The 19,748-nt window shown below is 41.5% G+C and overlaps 1 protein-coding gene and 1 long non-coding RNA gene across 2 annotated transcripts in view; one reads left to right on the forward strand and one right to left on the reverse strand.

The window, feature by feature from the left end:
* Positions 1-19,748, forward strand: part of vaspb (vasodilator stimulated phosphoprotein b) — a 110,462-nt gene that overhangs the window by 61,229 nt on the left and 29,485 nt on the right. The gene's annotated exons all lie outside the window — the stretch shown is intronic.
* Positions 5,197-17,892, reverse strand: LOC117508318. The gene is made up of 3 exons (XR_004560050.1): positions 17,807-17,892; positions 9,842-9,847; positions 5,197-5,209 (listed from the first exon to the last, which is right to left on the reverse strand). It is a non-coding gene; the product is annotated as an uncharacterized LOC117508318 (long non-coding RNA).

Genomic DNA, 19,748 nt, shown 5'->3' on the forward strand with positions numbered 1-19,748 from the left:
CCCATGTCACTGGATTTCAGAGTGTCTCACAAGTTGTTACTCAGATTTGACAACCTCATCAATGATTTCCACATATTCTCTGACTGGATGTGACAGTGTAAGCCATATGTTCGGATGTGGCAGGAAACGTGCCTTGCAGGTTACCCTTGAATGTGATCAGATTTTGAAACCACCTGCAGAATTTGGAATGCCTGGATCAGGAACTGAAATCTCCAATGACATTCTAGAGTCCACTCGGAAGTTCATATGTGCACTTTATCGAAAGGGAAACTTTTCTGGATCCATCGACAAACGTCGGTGCCATCTGTTTCAGACAAAAAAGTCAGATATAACGTCACTGCCGCCGACAAGTGACACATTTCAGTTGCACCTGAAGTGGGCTTTATGCCAAATTTTGGCTTGGAAGAGGGCATCATCTGTATCCCTTACGCTGCCCCCCTCCGACAGATTTTGGGAGAACAATTAAGGATGGGTCTCTGCTGGCCAGCATGATGACAAAATCACCAAAGCTTTCTCTACAGAAGACTAAATGTAACTTTCAGAAGGGGAGATGTAAGTCGAACTGTGCGAGTCGGAAAGCAAGAGTCCCTTGTACTCTTGCTTGCAGTTGTGGAAACCCCAGGGACTGTGGAAATGCCTACAACATTGAACTGAAACAATGGGAATTATAACCTCATGATCAGTCATCATTGTATCAGTTTCATAATCCTCAGTGGTGTGAATGGAGTTTGATGAGAGTGATGCTGGTATGTAAAGGTTGTCAAAGCATGTCACACTTATAGATTTATTAGGTCTTGCCTGATAAAAATTATTGTGAAATTGGTTTGTAATTTCTATCCTTACAAACTGTAAAACATTGTATCTTTGACCACCAGGATCTTGCCTGTCATTCTCATAGATAATCATGTTTCCAACCATATAAATGTCGAGTTGCTGGAAGAAGGCACATTTCAAATGAAAATGTACTTTTGATAGCCAGGTAGACCCCAAGTGGCAAAGGTTATGTTATGTGTCGACGCGAGTTGAGGAGTGGACCTGCGTCAGACAGAACCCAGCGCTAAAAATAACCAGAAAGCGGTTCCAACAACAGAAACAATTTATTTTTCATCTGTGCATAATAATGTGTACAAAACTAAAAGAACATCCTTCTGTTGGAGTGACTGTTGGCACGCTCTTAAGCGCCCAAAAGGATAGAAGCCCGGCGTTCCTGGACCCACTACCACCAGACAAACACCCCCCAGGTGGACACGACAAACTGACTCTCTGTGAAGCAAAGAAGAGGTGAGGTAAGTCAGCAGTTACAACAATATCTTTCAAAAGACACACGCTATCAGCAACACATTCAGGTCTGTATTTTTTAACTTTATGCAAATGAGCAGCTTCTCACAACAAGTGGAGGATCACTTATCCGCACGCCACAGCAGTGAGAAGCAAACTGCACAATTCTCATCACAATTCCAGTATACTGCGTAACAAAACACCAAGTTACTATCAACAATTAGTCGAACACTTAATCACCTTTAATGTGTGCTGACAGCAAGTGTCCTCACCCTTCCTTGCTTCACGGGCTCGATGTGTCAAACCCAGGCGCGGTCCTCAGCGTCTCACAAACGGACATCACAAGGTCGAGTTCCCGGCAGTTCTGCTTGAATCACACATGCCTTAAATGCAGAACGCCATCCAATTATCTGCTTCAGCTGAAAGTCTTTAAGGTTGCATGTGAGCACCAGTCACAGGTGCTACACATGATGTTGATGAGGGTAAGGATTCTTCAGCCAGCACCTTCTCCACAGACAAATCAGTTTCCATGCCACCTGAAGAGCAAAGAAAAGAACACCAAAACATCCAGCCACACCCCCCAACACACAACAGGTTAGCCACCTTTACGGTGCAAATAATACATGTCATACTCAGAAAATATAGATTTATGTATATAGTTCTTCAAAAATACATGTAACTGCTTGCAAAAGCTGTTCCTTTTCTGATGAGCAGATGCTGGTCCTGCATTTTCTGAGTCACGCCATACTTCAAGAATAAAGGGTTAAAATTGTACAAATTATCAATACAAAGGAAAATAGCTGAGATTGACCAAAAAAAGTTTGTTAGGATCAATAAAACCAGAACAAAATTAATAATTGGACTAGATTCATAAGCGACAAAAAAGTTCAAATTTTGAGCGTTTTTCAGTTTTCACCCCTCATGGGTGGTCATAAATAAAAAAAAAACTGCCCACTCTAGTACTCTCAAACTCTCCATTGGTTTCTTTCTATTTGGATAAATGGCTTGGTTCCAGTGGGGTATAGTGTTTTGACAGCCCCAGATTTTCACTTACCCCTGCTAACCATGACCTTTTGACCCCTATCTTCATATGTCTTCACCCAATTAAAATAACAACAGTTTAGAGTTGTAGCTGACCTTATAAGCTTTACAATCATACCCAATATGTTGGTAAAAACCTAAAGGAACAATTGAAAAATGCATTTACATTCATCTACCCCTAATATTTGAATCATTCTTCAACATCCAGAAAAACAAAAAAGTGGCCACACAGAGCTTTTGCGGGGGAGTTTCCCAAGCAGGCCTCTGAATTCACTATTGGTATGGGTTTTTTTTTTTTGGGGGGGGGGGGTGATGTGCAGTGCCATTTGATCTCCAAATGTATATTATGGCATCCACAAAGAGTTCAATTTTGGTCTCATCTGACTAGACTATAGGCTTGTCTAAATGTTTTACAGCAAACTTTAAATGAGCTTCAATGTGCTTTATCTTCAACAGTAGAGCTTTGCATGGTTAGCATCCATACAGACCATGGCGGTTGAGTGCATTACTTATTGTTTTCTTTCAAACAATTGTACCTGCTAATTCCAGGTCTTTCTGGGGAGCTCTAGTAGTGGTCTTTGGCTCTTGGACAACTCTTCTGATCTTTTCACTCCTCTGTCAAAAATTGTGCGAGGTGCGCCTAGTTTTGGCCAGTTCATGGTGAAATTGTTATTTCCACTAACGCATTATGTCCCCAATTGTGGTCACTAGAACATTGAGAAGTTTCAAAATCATTCTCTAACCAATGTCATCAATATGTTTTGCAACAATAAGGTTGCAAAGATCTTGAGAGAGCCCTTTACTTTTACCCATCATGAGATGTTTCTTGTGTGACACCTGGTAATGAGACACCTTTTTATAGGCCATCAGTTAGTACTGAACCAACTGATATTAAATTGCACTGAAAAGGGGAGGATTGCTTTCTAATTACTGATAGATTTCAGATGGTGTCTTGCTTTCCATGTCTTTTTGGACCTCCCTTTCTTCAAGTGTTCAATACTGTCTTCCTGTATCATTTCATATTATTATACATAATTGATGGCCGTCTATGGTTTAATTTCCTTGTGTGAATTGCCTGGGTTGTGAGACATTTGGTGAAAATTTCATGTCATGTTAAAATCAATACATGTGGAGACACATTTCTGAAGTATCACGATTGGTATTTTATCGGCACACACACATCCCGATGTTATATCAGCATATGTTAAGCATATCATCCCGGTCTTGGCATAATGGGGCAGCAGTGGCTTGGCAGTTAGCACTGTAGCCTCACAGTGATGAAGCCCCAGCTATATTTTCAACTTGGCCCCCTTTTTTGTGGAATTTGCATGTTCTCCCCGTGTGTGTGTGGGTGGGTGGGTGGGTGGGTGCCTTCTGGGTACTCTGGCTTTCTCCCACTTCCAAATACATGCAGTTTAGGTGAATGTGTTCCAGCATATAATCCCCCCACCCAGGCCAGGGGTTTATTCAGACTGAAAGACAACAGAATGGCCCCCCCACAACACCCTTAGAGTAAAGGTCCACTTTCCAAGACATTTTTTTCACACACTGCTATTATTATTACTGCTACTAATAATATGTTTAACTATTAAAATATTAAATCAATATGACACTGTACCTACATTTTGCTACAGTTACACACTCAGTGGAATTGATTAACTATATAAAAATGTTAGCGCTGTCAGCGATTAAAAAATGTAATTAATTAGAAGTTGTGCGACTAATTTATCCAAAATTTGGATAAATAAATAAATAAATGCATGTTTTTGTTTTTTTTTTCTTTCAATATAAAACCTTAATTCATAAAACACATACACAGGTTCTCACTTTCTTAAAACAATTACAGAAATGTTTCACTATAAAAATAAACTGCATTCTATGAACTTTGCGAAAATGTGGCGCCATGAACATAATGTGCATTATTTATTGCTGCAGTTCAAAATCTATTTTTAAATTTTTTTTTATCACTTCAGTTAAAGTGTGTGTGTGTGTGTGTGTGTGTGTGTGTGTGTGTGTGTGTGTGTGTGTGTGTGTGTGTGTGTGTGTGTGTGTGTGTGTGAATTTTCACTTTGTATATTTTGAATTTTGGAATACAGCTGTAATCCTGGGCTATTGTGAAAGTTTGTGTGTGTGGGTGTTGGGGAGGGCCTTTAATAATGAGTTAAAATTAGAGGATCCGAGGGGATGGGTTCGTTCTGTTACATATGCTTTGTTTAACGTTGTGGCATATATGTGAGACCTGTATGTGGTGCTGTAATGCCTCCTGAAAAAACTGAGGAAGAGACAGTAGAGCATGAGCATTACCCGTGTAAGAGCTAATCAGTGTAGCAGCAGAAACTACAACTTTCCAAAGCATGATAGAGTAAAATAAAACCTTTAAAGAGAAAGAGGGTCTGCACTGATGATCTGAATTAGACTTACTGCACATTTAAAGCGAATCAGTGTTCATGTATTTTTTTTTTAAACACACAGTTTGGTCCACTCGTCCTGTGCTCTGCACGCACTTTTTAAGTCTGTCAAGTTTACTGTTCAAAAAATGCCTTTTTTTCTAAGCTTTCATTGACAGAGTGAACAGCAGATTTATCAATGCGGCTTTTGTAGAAAGGCTGCAGTTCAGAGCCTTGTTTTTCACAGCCTGTGTTCACATTCACATACAACCTGACCGCCTGTGCTTATGGTTCAGGAAAGTGCCGAAACTTGTAATGACATGAAAAAATAAATAATTACCTAGGAAAACAGGAAGCGAGCACCCTAACTTTGACAATCTGCATGATGGTACAGCAACATTGTTCCATTGGTTAGGGAGAGCCCTGGACTATTGATGTTTAAAAATGCAAAAGTACTTTTTATTTGATTATTTCAGTTTCAATTTATTTTCATTTATATAGCGCTAGTCACAACAAGGTTGCCTCAAGGCACTTCACACGAGTAAGGTCTAACCTTACCAACCCCCAGAGCAACAGTCATAAGGAAAAACTCCTGAGGAAGAAACCTCAAGCAGACCAGACTCAAAGGTGTGATCCTCTGCTTGGGCCATGCTACAGACACAAATTAAAAAACAATTCACAAAACGAACATACAGGAAATGTTGCCAGTGCACAGGACGGTTTCCAGAAGAGATACCAGATCATCGATGGAATGCCCGATTCCAAAATATTCAGCTGCAGCCCTTATCCCCACATTTGAGATATAATAGTGACAGTTATTAATAGTAGGGGTTCCAGACCTCAAAATTGTGCATAAAACAGGAGCAAGTAGGTCATGTCATGACATATTTTTTCTGGGCATTTTTTGGTAAGATTGGTCCATTCTGCATAGGAATTCAGAGGCCTACTCTGGAAACTCCCCTGCGAAAGGTGGGCGTGGTCCCTTTTTTGGTTTTCTGGATGGATGAAAAATGATTGAAATTTTAGGGATAAACGAAATGTAAATATGTTTTTCAGTGTTTTCCTTTAAACTTTTAGCAACATATTAGGTATCATTGTAAAGCTGATAAGGTTGGCTACAACTCTAAACCATTGTTGTTTTAATTGGGTCAAGACATTTGAAGCTAGGGGTCAAAAGGTCAAGGTCAGCAGGGGCAAGTGAAAATCTGGGGCTCTCAAAACGCTATACCCCACTGTGCCCAAGCCTTTTAGCCACATTGAAAGGAACTAATGCAGAGTTTTAGAGTACTAGAGTGGGTAGTTTTTTATTCATAACTAACAATGGAGTAAGACATTTTGAATTAACCCTGTTTTGTCTGTTGGTGAAATATCCAAAGTTTGCACAAATACTGGGATTCTCCAATTTAATGGCCTCTTCAGTAACACTTCCTTTTGAGTTCATGATGCTTATCTCCATGGACCATATCAAAATCCATCATTTCAATAGTTTGAGTCACTTGGTGGGGTTTGTTCAGAGGGGGTGTCAGGGTGTGTGTGTGTGTGTGGGGGGGGGGGGTAGGGTAGGCTTGAAATTGACAGATTTCATCTGATGTGATTTCATTTCAGCTTGGAATGGCAACAATATTGTATTGTTCCAGATAACCCCAAATCACAAAACATACAACAAGGATGCCAAGACTAAACTGCTACAGGGAATTTCAGAGACAGGACACTATCTCAAAATATCTGAGAGCTTTGCCAAAACTGACTGGCATCTCAGAACTCTGGAAATGGCACATATGAGGGAGGTGACGCAGCATTCTGATTCCAGTGAATCAGAAAGTTGATCGAAAACACAAAGTCTTTGATAAACGAAGTGATGATGGATCCCTTTTCACCAACTTGTGAAGAAATTTGAACATTTCCTCAGGGCAGGCCACACAGTCTATGGAACTCATGGAAGCAAGGCAGAGGGGCTTGGATGCATTGGAAAAAACTGAAAAATGCAATGTGGAAAATGTTGACCCCGTCAAGCTGAAGACTTTCATCAAAAAAGTTGTAAAAAAAAAAAAAAAAAGCCAAAGCAGGCAGAAGCCAAAGAACTCTATGCAGAAGAGAGGCAAGTGGTGTAGAGCCTATGCTTTGCTGAAAATCTAGGCCAGCAGGAGAAAATAGAGCAATTTTCCCATGAATGGACAAGGTACCCAAGTTCCATTTTTCTGCCTGATGCAAACTTCCAAACTGGAAAAGCTTCTTGTCAAACCAGCAGAACAAACATCATCTTGAACAATATCTGTGCAAGTCTTGGATGCTTCATTACCATCAGATTCCAACTGGTTGCACTCTCATACTTGGAGGTCTGTGCCAGGGACCTGCTAAGAAAGTATCCAATACAGGTGCCAGTGAGATTGATAGTTTGGTCTGTGATGATCATGAGGAGGTGGATACAAAGTTGTTTGCTCATATTGCCCACTCAGCACAAAATGAAGGGTGCACGAAAGCTATTATAGCTGCTACTGACACAGATGTCCTGATTCTTGCTGTTTACCATGTCTCCAGAATCCATAGTCTCTGTAAACTCTGGCTACGAAAGCATGATGTTGTACTTATCCCATGTCACTGGATTTCAGAGTGTCTCACAAGTTGTTACTCAGATTTGACAACCTCATCAATGATTTCCACATATTCTCTGACTGGATGTGACAGTGTAAGCCATATGTTCGGATGTGGCAGGAAACGTGCCTTGCAGGTTACCCTTGAATGTGATCAGATTTTGAAACCACCTGCAGAATTTGGAATGCCTGGATCAGGAACTGAAATCTCCAATGACATTCTAGAGTCCACTCGGAAGTTCATATGTGCACTTTATCGAAAGGGAAACTTTTCTGGATCCATCGACAAACGTCGGTGCCATCTGTTTCAGACAAAAAAGTCAGATATAACGTCACTGCCGCCGACAAGTGACACATTTCAGTTGCACCTGAAGTGGGCTTTATGCCAAATTTTGGCTTGGAAGAGGGCATCATCTGTATCCCTTACGCTGCCCCCCTCCGACAGATTTTGGGAGAACAATTAAGGATGGGTCTCTGCTGGCCAGCATGATGACAAAATCACCAAAGCTTTCTCTACAGAAGACTAAATGTAACTTTCAGAAGGGGAGATGTAAGTCGAACTGTGCGAGTCGGAAAGCAAGAGTCCCTTGTACTCTTGCTTGCAGTTGTGGAAACCCCAGGGACTGTGGAAATGCCTACAACATTGAACTGAAACAATGGGAATTATAACCTCATGATCAGTCATCATTGTATCAGTTTCATAATCCTCAGTGGTGTGAATGGAGTTTGATGAGAGTGATGCTGGTATGTAAAGGTTGTCAAAGCATGTCACACTTATAGATTTATTAGGTCTTGCCTGATAAAAATTATTGTGAAATTGGTTTGTAATTTCTATCCTTACAAACTGTAAAACATTGTATCTTTGACCACCAGGATCTTGCCTGTCATTCTCATAGATAATCATGTTTCCAACCATATAAATGTTGAGTTGCTGGAAGAAGGCACATTTCAAATGAAAATGTACTTTTGATAGCCAGGTAGACCCCAAGTGGCAAAGGTTATGTTATGTGTCGACGCGAGTTGAGGAGTGGACCTGCGTCAGACAGAACCCAGCGCTAAAAATAACCAGAAAGCGGTTCCAACAACAGAAACAATTTATTTTTCATCTGTGCATAATAATGTGTACAAAACTAAAAGAACGTCCTTCTGTTGGAGTGACTGTTGGCACGCTCTTAAGCGCCCAAAAGGATAGAAGCCCGGCGTTCCTGGACCCACTACCACCAGACAAACACCCCCCAGGTGGACACGACAAACTGACTCTCTGTGAAGCAAAGAAGAGGTGAGGTAAGTCAGCAGTTACAACAATATCTTTCAAAAGACACACGCTATCAGCAACACATTCAGGTCTGTATTTTTAACTTTATGCAAATGAGCAGCTTCTCACAACAAGTGGAGGATCACTTATCCGCACGCCACAGCAGTGAGAAGCAAACTGCACAATTCTCATCACAATTCCAGTATACTGCGTAACAAAACACCAAGTTACTATCAACAATTAGTCGAACACTTAATCACCTTTAATGTGTGCTGACAGCAAGTGTCCTCACCCTTCCTTGCTTCACGGGCTCGATGTGTCAAACCCAGGCGCGGTCCTCAGCGTCTCACAAATGGACATCACAAGGTCGAGTTCCCGGCAGTTCTGCTTGAATCACACATGCCTTAAATGCAGAACGCCATCCAATTATCTGCTTCAGCTGAAAGTCTTTAAGGTTGCATGTGAGCACCAGTCACAGGTGCTACACATGATGTTGATGAGGGTAAGGATTCTTCAGCCAGCACCTTCTCCACAGACAAATCAGTTTCCATGCCACCTGAAGAGCAAAGAAAAGAACACCAAAACATCCAGCCACACCCCCCAACACACAACAGGTTAGCCACCTTTACGGTGCAAATAATACATGTCATACTCAGAAAATATAGATTTATGTATATAGTTCTTCAAAAATACATGTAACTGCTTGCAAAAGCTGTTCCTTTTCTGATGAGCAGATGCTGGTCCTGCATTTTCTGAGTCACGCCATACTTCAAGAATAAAGGGTTAAAATTGTACAAATTATCAATACAAAGGAAAATAGCTGAGATTGACCAAAAAAAGTTTGTTAGGATCAATAAAACCAGAACAAAATTAATAATTGGACTAGATTCATAAGCGACAAAAAAGTTCAAATTTTGAGCGTTTTTCAGTTTTCACCCTCATGGGTGGTCATAAATAAAAAAAAAACTGCCCACTCTAGTACTCTCAAACTCTCCATTGGTTTCTTTCTATTTGGATAAATGGCTTGGTTCCAGTGGGGTATAGTGTTTTGACAGCCCCAGATTTTCACTTACCCCTGCTAACCATGACCTTTTGACCCCTATCTTCATATGTCTTCACCCAATTAAAATAACAACAGTTTAGAGTTGTAGCTGACCTTATAAGCTTTACAATCATACCCAATATGTTGGTAAAAACCTAAAGGAACAATTGAAAAATGCATTTACATTTCATCTACCCCTAATATTTGAATCATTCTTCAACATCCAGAAAAACAAAAAAGTGGCCACACAGAGCTTTTGCGGGGGAGTTTCCCAAGCAGGCCTCTGAATTCCTATGCAGAATCGACGAATCTACCAAAAAATGCCAAAGAACAAAATATGTCACGACATGACCTACCTTCTCCCTATCCTGTGACCCTGGAACCCCTACTATAAAGTAAGTTACTTTGGTATGGCAAGTATTTAACAGTATTCCACCTGCATGTGTTGCTGACCAGGAAGAAACATTATGCTCTTTTATTCCTCACATCAGAGAAAAACATGAAAGGTAATACTTGCACTGTGGACCTGCTGAAAGCATTATTTTTCTTTGCCGCTGTCACAGACTGAATGATCCCCCCAATTTCATTAATTTATTTATATAGCACCAAATCACAACAAAGTTGCCTCAAGGCGCTTCACACAAGTAAGGTCTAACCTTACCAACCCCCAAAGCAAGCACACAGGTGACAGTGGTAAGGAAAAACTCCCTCTGATGATTTGAGGAAGAAACCTCAAGCAGACCAGACCCTCTGCTTGGGCCATGCTACCGATGCAGTTGATAAAACAATTCACAAAATGAATATACAGGAAACTTTGCCGGTGCACAGGACAGGAGGGTTGCAGAAGAAGACACCACTCCCATCTCTGGATGGAGCCGCACCTCATACAGAGAGAAAAAGCAGAATCAGACATCAGAAAGACAACAAATACAGTATAATTTGTCAGCATTAAGCAACAAGAAAAACAGAAGAAATACTAAGGTGATCGCCGGTCACTAGCCCTAAGCTTCACTAAAAGATCCAGACTTTAAAGATGAGGCTGCGGCCCTCTCCGTTTCCTAATAAAATGAATTTAAAAGGGAAAAAAAGCATAGTAATATATAGGGGTGTCGGAAAAAAAATGATTAATGTCCGAATCGCGATTATTTATTACGATTCTGAATCGATCCAAAATGTCCAAGAATCGATTTTTTAAAAGCATTTTTTAAACATAATCTTGCTTACTCTCTGCGTGTGCTGTTTGTCAGGCAATGGCTTCCGTACTACAGCGTCCCCGCGAGGGGGGGGGTGGTGGTCCGGCGTGCTTCAAACACTCGTGTACTGCAGAGTTCAGTGGCTGTACCTTAGCATGGCGGATGAAGAGCTAATTCAGCCAGCACCGTCTTTGCTGAAGGCAAATGTTTGGGCACATTTTGGATTTTATTATTTACTGCGTAAGAAGGAGCTTGACATGACTTATGTAGTGTGCAGAATCTGCAAAATGAAAGTCAAGTACTTTGGAAACACTTCAAATCTGCAAGCCCACATGCTACGCTATCAACCAGAGCTAAAAGAGGGGAGCAGCGGTCTCTGCCGACTACTGACCAGCGCTTCGCTAAACTACCAGCCAACTCCGAACGAGCAAAGCAGATAAGTAAATTTACATCTAGAATCACTTGATTAACCTTGTAAAGCTGCATTTTCTTAAACATAAACATTTTTTAAGTAATATAACTATTTCTCAGAGCTCTTTGAATCGAAAATCGATTCTGAATCGATTCGTCACCCCAAGAATCGGAATTGAATTGAATCGTGAGTTGTACAATTCACATCCCTAGTAATATACTATGCCAGTATGCTAGACATATGAAAGGGAAAATAAGTGGGTCTTAAGTCTGGACTTGAAAGTCTGTACAGAATCTGAATGTTTTATTGCTGCAGGGAGGTCATTCCACAAAACGGGCACGATAAGAGAAAGCTCTGTGACCCACAGACTTTTCATTCACCCTAGGGACACAAAGTAGTCCTGCACCCTGAGAACGCAGAGCCCGGGCCAGTATGTAGGGTTTAATTAGGTCAGCTAAGTAGGTAGGTGCCAGTCCGTGAACAGTTTTATAGGTTAGTAGCAGAACCTTAAAATCTGATCTCACAGGGACAGGAAACCAGTGAAGAGATACCAAAATGGGTGTAATGTGGTCAAACTTTCTGCTTCCTGTCAAAAGTCTGGCAGCAGCATTTTGAACCACTTGGAGACCCCTAATGCTGGACTGTGGTAAACCAGAAAATAGAACCTTGCAGTAGGTCAATCTAGAAGAAACAAATTCATGAATCAGGGTCTTAGCATCAGCCAAAGACAGCATGGGATGAATCTTCGGTATATTTCACAGTTGGAAGAAAGCAGTCCTCGTAATATCTTTAATGTGGAGGTCAAAGGACAACGTAGGATCAAAAATTACCCCAAGGTTCCTCACTTTGTCAGTGTGATGTATGACGCACGAGCCTAGGCTAAGCGTTAACTGGTCAAATTGATACTGATGTCTCACTGGACCAAGAACCATCATTTCAGTCTTACCACAGTTTAAAAGTACGACATTGCTAGACATCCAGCTTTTCACTGATGCAAGGCAATCTTCTAAGGATTTTATGTGGATGAGATTACCAGCAGTTATCGGCATGTATAACTGAGTATCATCAGCATAGCAATGAAAGGTAATCCCAAAATGCCACAATATGTGCCCAAGGGGTGCTATATAAAGGGAGAAAAGCAGGGGGCCTATGACAGACCCCTGTGGAATCCCTAATTTCATGTCACTAAGTTTTGAGGTAGTGCTATTGTACAAAACACAGTGAAAACGACTAGTCAGGTATGGTATCAACCATGCAAGGGCACTCCCAGTCATCCTAAAATGATTCTCCAGTCTATCGACTAAAATATGGTGATCCATGGTATCCAACGCAGCAGTAAGATCTAACAGAACCAGAACCGTAGTGGTGTCTGAATCCACTGCAAACAGAAGTTCATTCACTATTTTAGTGAGAGCTGTCTCTGTGGAATGATATTTTCTCAAAGCAGACTGCAGTGGCTCAAAAAGATTATTCTCAGTAAGGTGATCCACGAGCTGCAGTGAAACCACCCTTTCCAGAGTTTCAGAGCAAAATGATAGATTTGATATCGGCCTACAGTTTTTCAAAACACTGGGGTCAAGATTAGATTTCTTAAGTAACGGTTTAATCACTGCAGATTTGAAACATTTAGGAACAGATCCAGAAGTTAATGAGAGATTAATAATCGGCCCCCCCTAAAAATTGTTCCGCCCTGCCTTCACTGTGCATGCATCAATTGGGACCACAGCAGCTCACCTGAGACTGAATCTCTACACCCAAAGTGATCAAAGGGAATAATGTGATTATTGACCATGAGATGACAAGGTAATAATTCTAAAGTCAGTTTTAAGCAGAAACGAGGCCGTTTAAAGCAGGAAAGAGGCCAGAGTAACACCACTCCGCTTCGCGTCATGGTGTTTTAGACTCCGTGTTGTGCATTCAAACCGTATAATGCATGGCTTCTCATTGTTTAATCCTTACTTAACATGTTGTGTTGACAGCCATAAGAAAATATCTTTGTTTCACTTTTCTGCACAACTAAACTGGGATATGGGGCATTATTATCACTTTACCTGGTCGTTGCTAGGCCGGTATCGCAGATTTCCGTCGACACTATCTGGCTATACCCGCCCGCTGTGCGTAAACAAATGACGTCATAGCGCGCAGTCCAAGAACTGTCTGCAGAGGGAAAAAAAAAACTGTCCGCAGAGGAAAAGATGAAAAGGCGAGAAGTGTGTTTTGGTCCCAATATGGATATTCCGGATGATTTTCTCATGGATGGTACGACAATGAACAGCATCTAAAGCAGCCAGCTTGATGAGGACACACTGCCAAATTTGGAGAGCAGCGCACGCGCCAGGTGACACGACAAAAGTGAGCCAACTTTTTATGTACGCGTTATGTGTTGTGTATCTCAGTAAAAAGTGATAATAATGCAAATAACATGCTGTTGTCGTGCGGTATCGTTTTTCTGAGTCCCCCCGTCCATCCCGTCACCCGCAATGACAGCTATTCCCCCGAGTTAGACGAGGGCGAATAGCTGTCATTGCGGGCGACTGGGCATGGACGTCGGGCCTCTTGAAAATGCATACCGCCCTCCAAAAGCATGTTATTGTATTTGTATCTCTCTTTTTCTTTGGGGTTTCCTTGTTAAAATCAGGGAAGCGATAAGTATGAAAATGATTAAGGGTCTTGGAGTTAGTAATTTTATCAAACAAACATGTAGGTTGTGATGTCAATTTGCGATAGGGTAAAGGCAAAGAAAAGGTAAAAATGTGCTGCAAAGCAGGCTACTGATACAACTGAAATTAAAGCGACCTTTTCTAGGCTTTGTTTATTATTTATTTATTTTTTAAAGCCACTATTAATCCATGTTGTCAAATGTCACCCGCAGTCACACAAGGTTGTTTTCAATACTCTGTCCTTACCGTCAGCAGCAGAGTATGGCTAATTAATGCGTTCCACAGTATCATGTGAGTCATTGATAAATACCTGCACGCATGCCAACATGTGGCATTCCAATTTCTTTTCCTTGATGAGACGGTTGTGGTTTTGGGAGAAGAGTGCCAGAGCAGTGTGGTGGGAGGGTCAACTAAATGCAGGAGGAGGAGGAGGACAAACTGTACTTTCCAGCACATTTGAAGAAAAGTTCTGAGAGCACAGCCTTATACAGACATTTCCAAGAGAGTCGTGTGCGCTGAATGTGGTCTGCGGTTTCCTGTTAACCCTTCAGTGATCATCAAGAAATGACAGTGGGAACGTACTCTTTGTAATGGTGACAACACAGTCTTGACATTTATATCTTTCTCCAGTGTTTTCCTACGTACAGCAGTACTCTAATAAATGCCCAGGGGGCGTGAAATTTCATGAAAGGGGGGCCGTTTATTGACGATTGTTTGTGTACACGTGCTTGCATGCATGCATGCATGCTGTACACAGTAAGGCCTTACGTACGTACAAGGTTCTTAGCAGGATTTTTTTTCTTATATTGGGATGGAAAAATCACCTTAAAAAGCCAGTAGTTCGGGGGCGACTTCGGTTTTGTCCCCCTGAAGCTTTTGCATTATGGGCTTATAAAGGGCCTTCTTGAGTGTTTTTAACTTCAAAATGTCGAGTAATCAGAAATTAATCTTGAAGTAAAAAAAAAAACAAATATTTGTAATGATTTTCTTCAGTAATCTGCTGTGTGTAAATTAGCTGTTCTGATGCTCCTGTGACACACATTTCTACACACTTCCATGTTTTGGCATGATGCCTCATTTCCTTTGGCTTTAAAGTAAGGCTGTGACAAAAAAATAAAATTATGGCTTTACTTCACAAAATGTGGCCCTCAAAAGGCACACAATAGTGTTTCAGAGGGTTATAAATTTAAAAATTTTCCATGGGAGAATGGCCCCAGTCCCCCCTACAATACTCGCATCTGTCGTACTTGCTGCGTGGCTGTGCTCAGACTGGGGGAGTATGGAGACTGTGACACTGTGATAAATTCTCCACCAGGGACCGGAGGACGTCTCATTTTGTGGGAAAAACCGTTTTGGTTGGTTGTAGTTTGTCTGTATTACAGCGTTTGGAAAGAGGTGGCATTTGATTTAAAACGGCGATTCACTTTGAAGTTATTGATTCCAGAATGATCTGTCTTTCTAACTTTACTTGGCAAAGAGCCATAGCAAATCCCACAACACACATGGAGTGGAGGATATTATTATTATTTTCCTTTACATGAGGGACAGAAACTTCAGTTCACGAACAAGTAAAGTGGGAGATATTTAATGGCTCAGTGCACAACAGAACCGCGTCATTGGCTCCCCCACAAACAAAGCACGCTAATGACATACGAATAAAACCTGTTCATGTGAAGTGGTGGACGATTCTTGCTTTCGGCCGTAACTACAGAAAAGTGTCCCGTTTTGAGACTTTAATCAGCAGAAAAGGTGAGTCATGACTGCCATCTTTAAATGGCTTTGACAAAGGTGGATGAATAAATTGTGGACCTGCTGCTTCTAAATCAGAACTAGCAGGTCCACAATCAACATGGGGAAATGATCATTTTCCTCCCACACACCCTCAAAAACAACGCAATGGCCCAATTGCAGCATAATATTTTCAGGGTTGAAGTGATGCTGTGTTTGTATTGTGCAATGGCAGGCTGTCCCGAGAAGTGGTCAAATCCCACGATATCACGCAGGCGTTCAAACGAGATATAGAACTTGACTTCCGTGTGTTTTTTGGTACTTATTTGTCTTTGACCTTATTTTTGCATACTTTGCACAGTTATTCTGTGACCGTCCCTTTGCTGCTGTAGCATTGTAAATTTCCCCGTTGTGGGACTAAAATTATACTGTACGAGGTCTATTAGAAAAGTATCCGACCTTTTTTTTTTCTTTCCAAAAACCATATGGATTTGAATCACGTGTGATTGCGTCAGACAAGCTTGAACCCTCGTGCGCATGCGTGAGTTTTTCCACGCCTGTCGGTTGCGTCATTCGCCTGTGAGCAGGCTTTGAGTGGTGGTCCACCCCCTCGGTGGATTTTCATTGTCAGGAAATGGCGGAATGATTTGGGCTTTTTTTCCATCAGAATTTTTTTCAGAAACTGTTAGAGACTGGCAGCTGGAAACCATTCGAAAAATTTATCTGGCTTTCGGTGAAAATTTTACGGGCTTCACAGAGAATAAGGACTGTTACTACAGCTTTAAGGACGGCTTTAAGGACGCTCGGCGCGCTGCGCTCCGTGCCGCCATCGAGAGCCACAAACCACCGGATCATTTCTAAACGGATGGCTCTGTGGAGCTGGGACCGTCGTGTGCACTTTCTCTGGTTATCACAAGAGCTGGACATCAACCATTTTCTGGCAGATTTCACTTTTAACAAGAGATTTTGTCATGGAAAGCCGAGCGGAGGCTTCGCGCGTCACGATGGATTCGCTACTGGAGCGAGACAAAACCACCTCTGTTTTGGTCTCACAGGACGGCTTTGAGATGGCGTTCAGACAGCTGTCGGTGATTATTCCATCGAGTGATTATCCAAGAAATTGTGGATGTGCCTGGACATGCCAGAACATGTCCCGTGAGGCTTCATCACGGCGTTGCTTTGCGCCATGCGGCACCGTCGCGATGCGCGAAGCCTCCGCTCCTCTTTCCATGACAAAAACTCCTGTAACAGTGGAATGTGCCGTTCATTTCCAAACTGGACGCTGTGTTTTATCCGGGACGTCGTCTGACTAGCACAGGAATTGTGAAAAGACGTAGACATCAGCACTTTTTGGCACGTTGAGACAGACGTGCGGAGGAATTCCGCGCATCGCGGCGGTGCCGCACGGCGCAAAGGAACGCCGTGATGAAGCCTCATGGGACATGTTCTGGTATGTCCAGGCACATCCACAATTTCTCGGATAATCACTCGATGGAAAAACCACCGACAGCTGTCTGAACGCCATTTCAAAGCTGTCCTGTGAGACCAAAAACGGAGGTGGTTTTGTCTCGCTCCAGTAGCGAATCCATCGTGATGCGCGAAGCCTCCGCTCAGCTTTCCATGACAAAATCTCTTGTTAAAAGTGAAATCTGCCGGAAAATGGTTGATGTCCAGCTCTTGTGATAACCAGAGAAAGTGCACACGACGGTCCCGGCTCCACAGAGCCATCCGTTTAGAAATGATCCAGTGGTTTGTGGCTCTCGATGGCGGCACGGAGCGCGGCGCACCGAGCGTCCTTAAAGCCGTCCTTAAAGCTGTAGTAACAGTCCTTATTCTCTGTGAATCCCGTAAAATTTTCACCGAAAACCAGATACATTTTTCGAATGGTTTCCAGCTGCCAGTCTCTAAGTTTGTGAAAAAATTCTGATGGAAAAAAGCCCAAATCATTCCACCATTTCCTGACAATGAAAATCCGCCGAGGGGGCTGGACCACTCCTCACTCAAAGCCTGCTCACAGGTGAATGACGCAACCAACAGGCGTGGAAAATCTCACGCATGCGCACGAGGGTTCAAGCTTGTCTGACGCAATCGCACGTGATTCAAATCCATATGGTTTTTGAAAAATAAAATAAGGTCTGATACTTTTCTAATAGACCTTGTAAGTTATGGCTGCAACAATACGAGTCCACAGCTCCCGAAAAATAACAAGTATTCCCGACTGTTTCTGGGCATCTGCTTGCCAGGATCAGTGGGTAGGATGAATACATTTATCCAGAAGGGGTTATAAATACACCTAATATTGTTACCTTCTCATCTGACAATATAGACAATCCTCATCTCTTGTGGAAAAAAAGGTGACATCATAAACTCAGATTAGTTCTGGTGCTTTTTTTTTTCCTTTTTACTTTTTCTAATTCTTGACATGCTTTTTATTTATTTATTTATTTTTTATTTTATTTATTTTTTTATTCACCGACACGGTTCATATTACAAATTAATACTACAATTACTAGTACTGTGTACTGCTCTCTAATGTCTTCAAAGATAAACCTTTTGTGATCATTGGGGCGCTTCATTTAGCCTATTCATACTGAAGGAAATTTGTGTAGGGTTAAATCAGTAATTAAAAAGCCATCAAATGTGCCGTGTTCAGTAATTCCTCATTTCCAGTAATAAAGCAACCCACTGTTGAAGAATATTGGCCACAGTGTTGTTTTGTTAGTTAGATTGAAAGTTGTGCTTATATGACATAAATAATTGTATTTTTTAATACACTGACAAGATTAGACCATTAAAACATAGGTTTTTAGTTTCAGTGCTTCCTGTGGTCTCAGATGGCTGCTGTGCTGTTAATAATGAACTGTTGGTCTTCGACCTGAGGAAGGACTGAAATATTGCATATGACTGCACCTGCCATGTTTAATTTTGAGTTCTAAAACCCTGTCTCCTGCATCCATTACACTTTGGAGTGGACCAGTGCATTCATGTGTTGACAGATGTGTGGGGGTGTGTCACTTTCTTTATGTGCTTGTGCCACACATGCTTGTAGAGTCTGTGTCTGTACTCGTATCAATAATGCAGCTGTTCACTCTGTCTCGCTCTTTAGCCCTCACTTTCTCTTCCATTAGTTTCTGTCCCTTCCCAGTTCCCTGTAGCTCTCACGCCCTTACACATCAGCAGCATGGTCAGTGCAGATGAAATCATAAAACGCAAAAGTATTTTTAACACTGAATCCAAAGCTAGTAAGTACTTTCGTAGTTGTTACATCTTTGGAATGACCTATGGGTCAGTCCAGTCAATGCTTTCCATATGCCTTCTCTCTCTCTTTAATATGCTTTACTCAAAATATTTAATTTAATTCACTTTAAATCGGCTATATCAGAGATATGTAATAAGTGTGTGTATCTGTTTTTTCCCAGTAGCTGAATTTTAACTTTAGTAAAGAAAAGGTAGCACAAAATACCTGAATTTTAGTGTGAAGAAAAGACTGGTTATGCTTTTCCCAGATTTCCCAGTTATTTTTTCTTTCTTCTTTGTGAGAAATTTAAGGTTGTATTGGGCACTTCTCAACAAGGACAAAAATACAGTCTATCCTCAATGATCTTGTAGTTTCTGCCTTTGAAACTGCTAGTAAATATGTGTTAAACGTTGGTACAGTCAAAAGGCAACATTCCATCCAAATGATGTGGTTTAGCATCATTACATTGTATATTCTTACACCTCACCCCCAATAAGAAAATTCACCATTTTCTGTGGAGCATGTGCAGTGAAACACAGGCTCAATTAAAAGCAATTTCACCCCAGAGATCATTCAAGGTAATATTGTGGCAAGATTATCAGTAGAAGACAAAAAAATTAAGTTTATCTGGTCTAAAAATGGCCATGTACTAACTGTTAAACTGACTGTACTAACTGTAAAAAAAAAATAAAAATAAAAAATATCTTGGAAAATTGAAAAAAATCCCTATCCTTTAATATTGAACACATTTTCAAAAATTCCATCCATCCGTTTTCTTCCTCTTCATCCGAGGTTGGGTCACAGGGGCAGCAGCTCAAGCAAAGCCACCCAGACCTCCCGATCCACAGACACCTCCCCCAGCTCCTCCGGGGGAACCTTGAGGTATTCCCAAGCCAGCTGCGTGACGTAGTCCCTCCAGCGTG

This window comes from Thalassophryne amazonica, chromosome 4 (assembly GCF_902500255.1).
Source record: "Thalassophryne amazonica chromosome 4, fThaAma1.1, whole genome shotgun sequence".
NCBI classification, from domain to species: Eukaryota; Metazoa; Chordata; class Actinopteri; order Batrachoidiformes; family Batrachoididae; genus Thalassophryne; species Thalassophryne amazonica.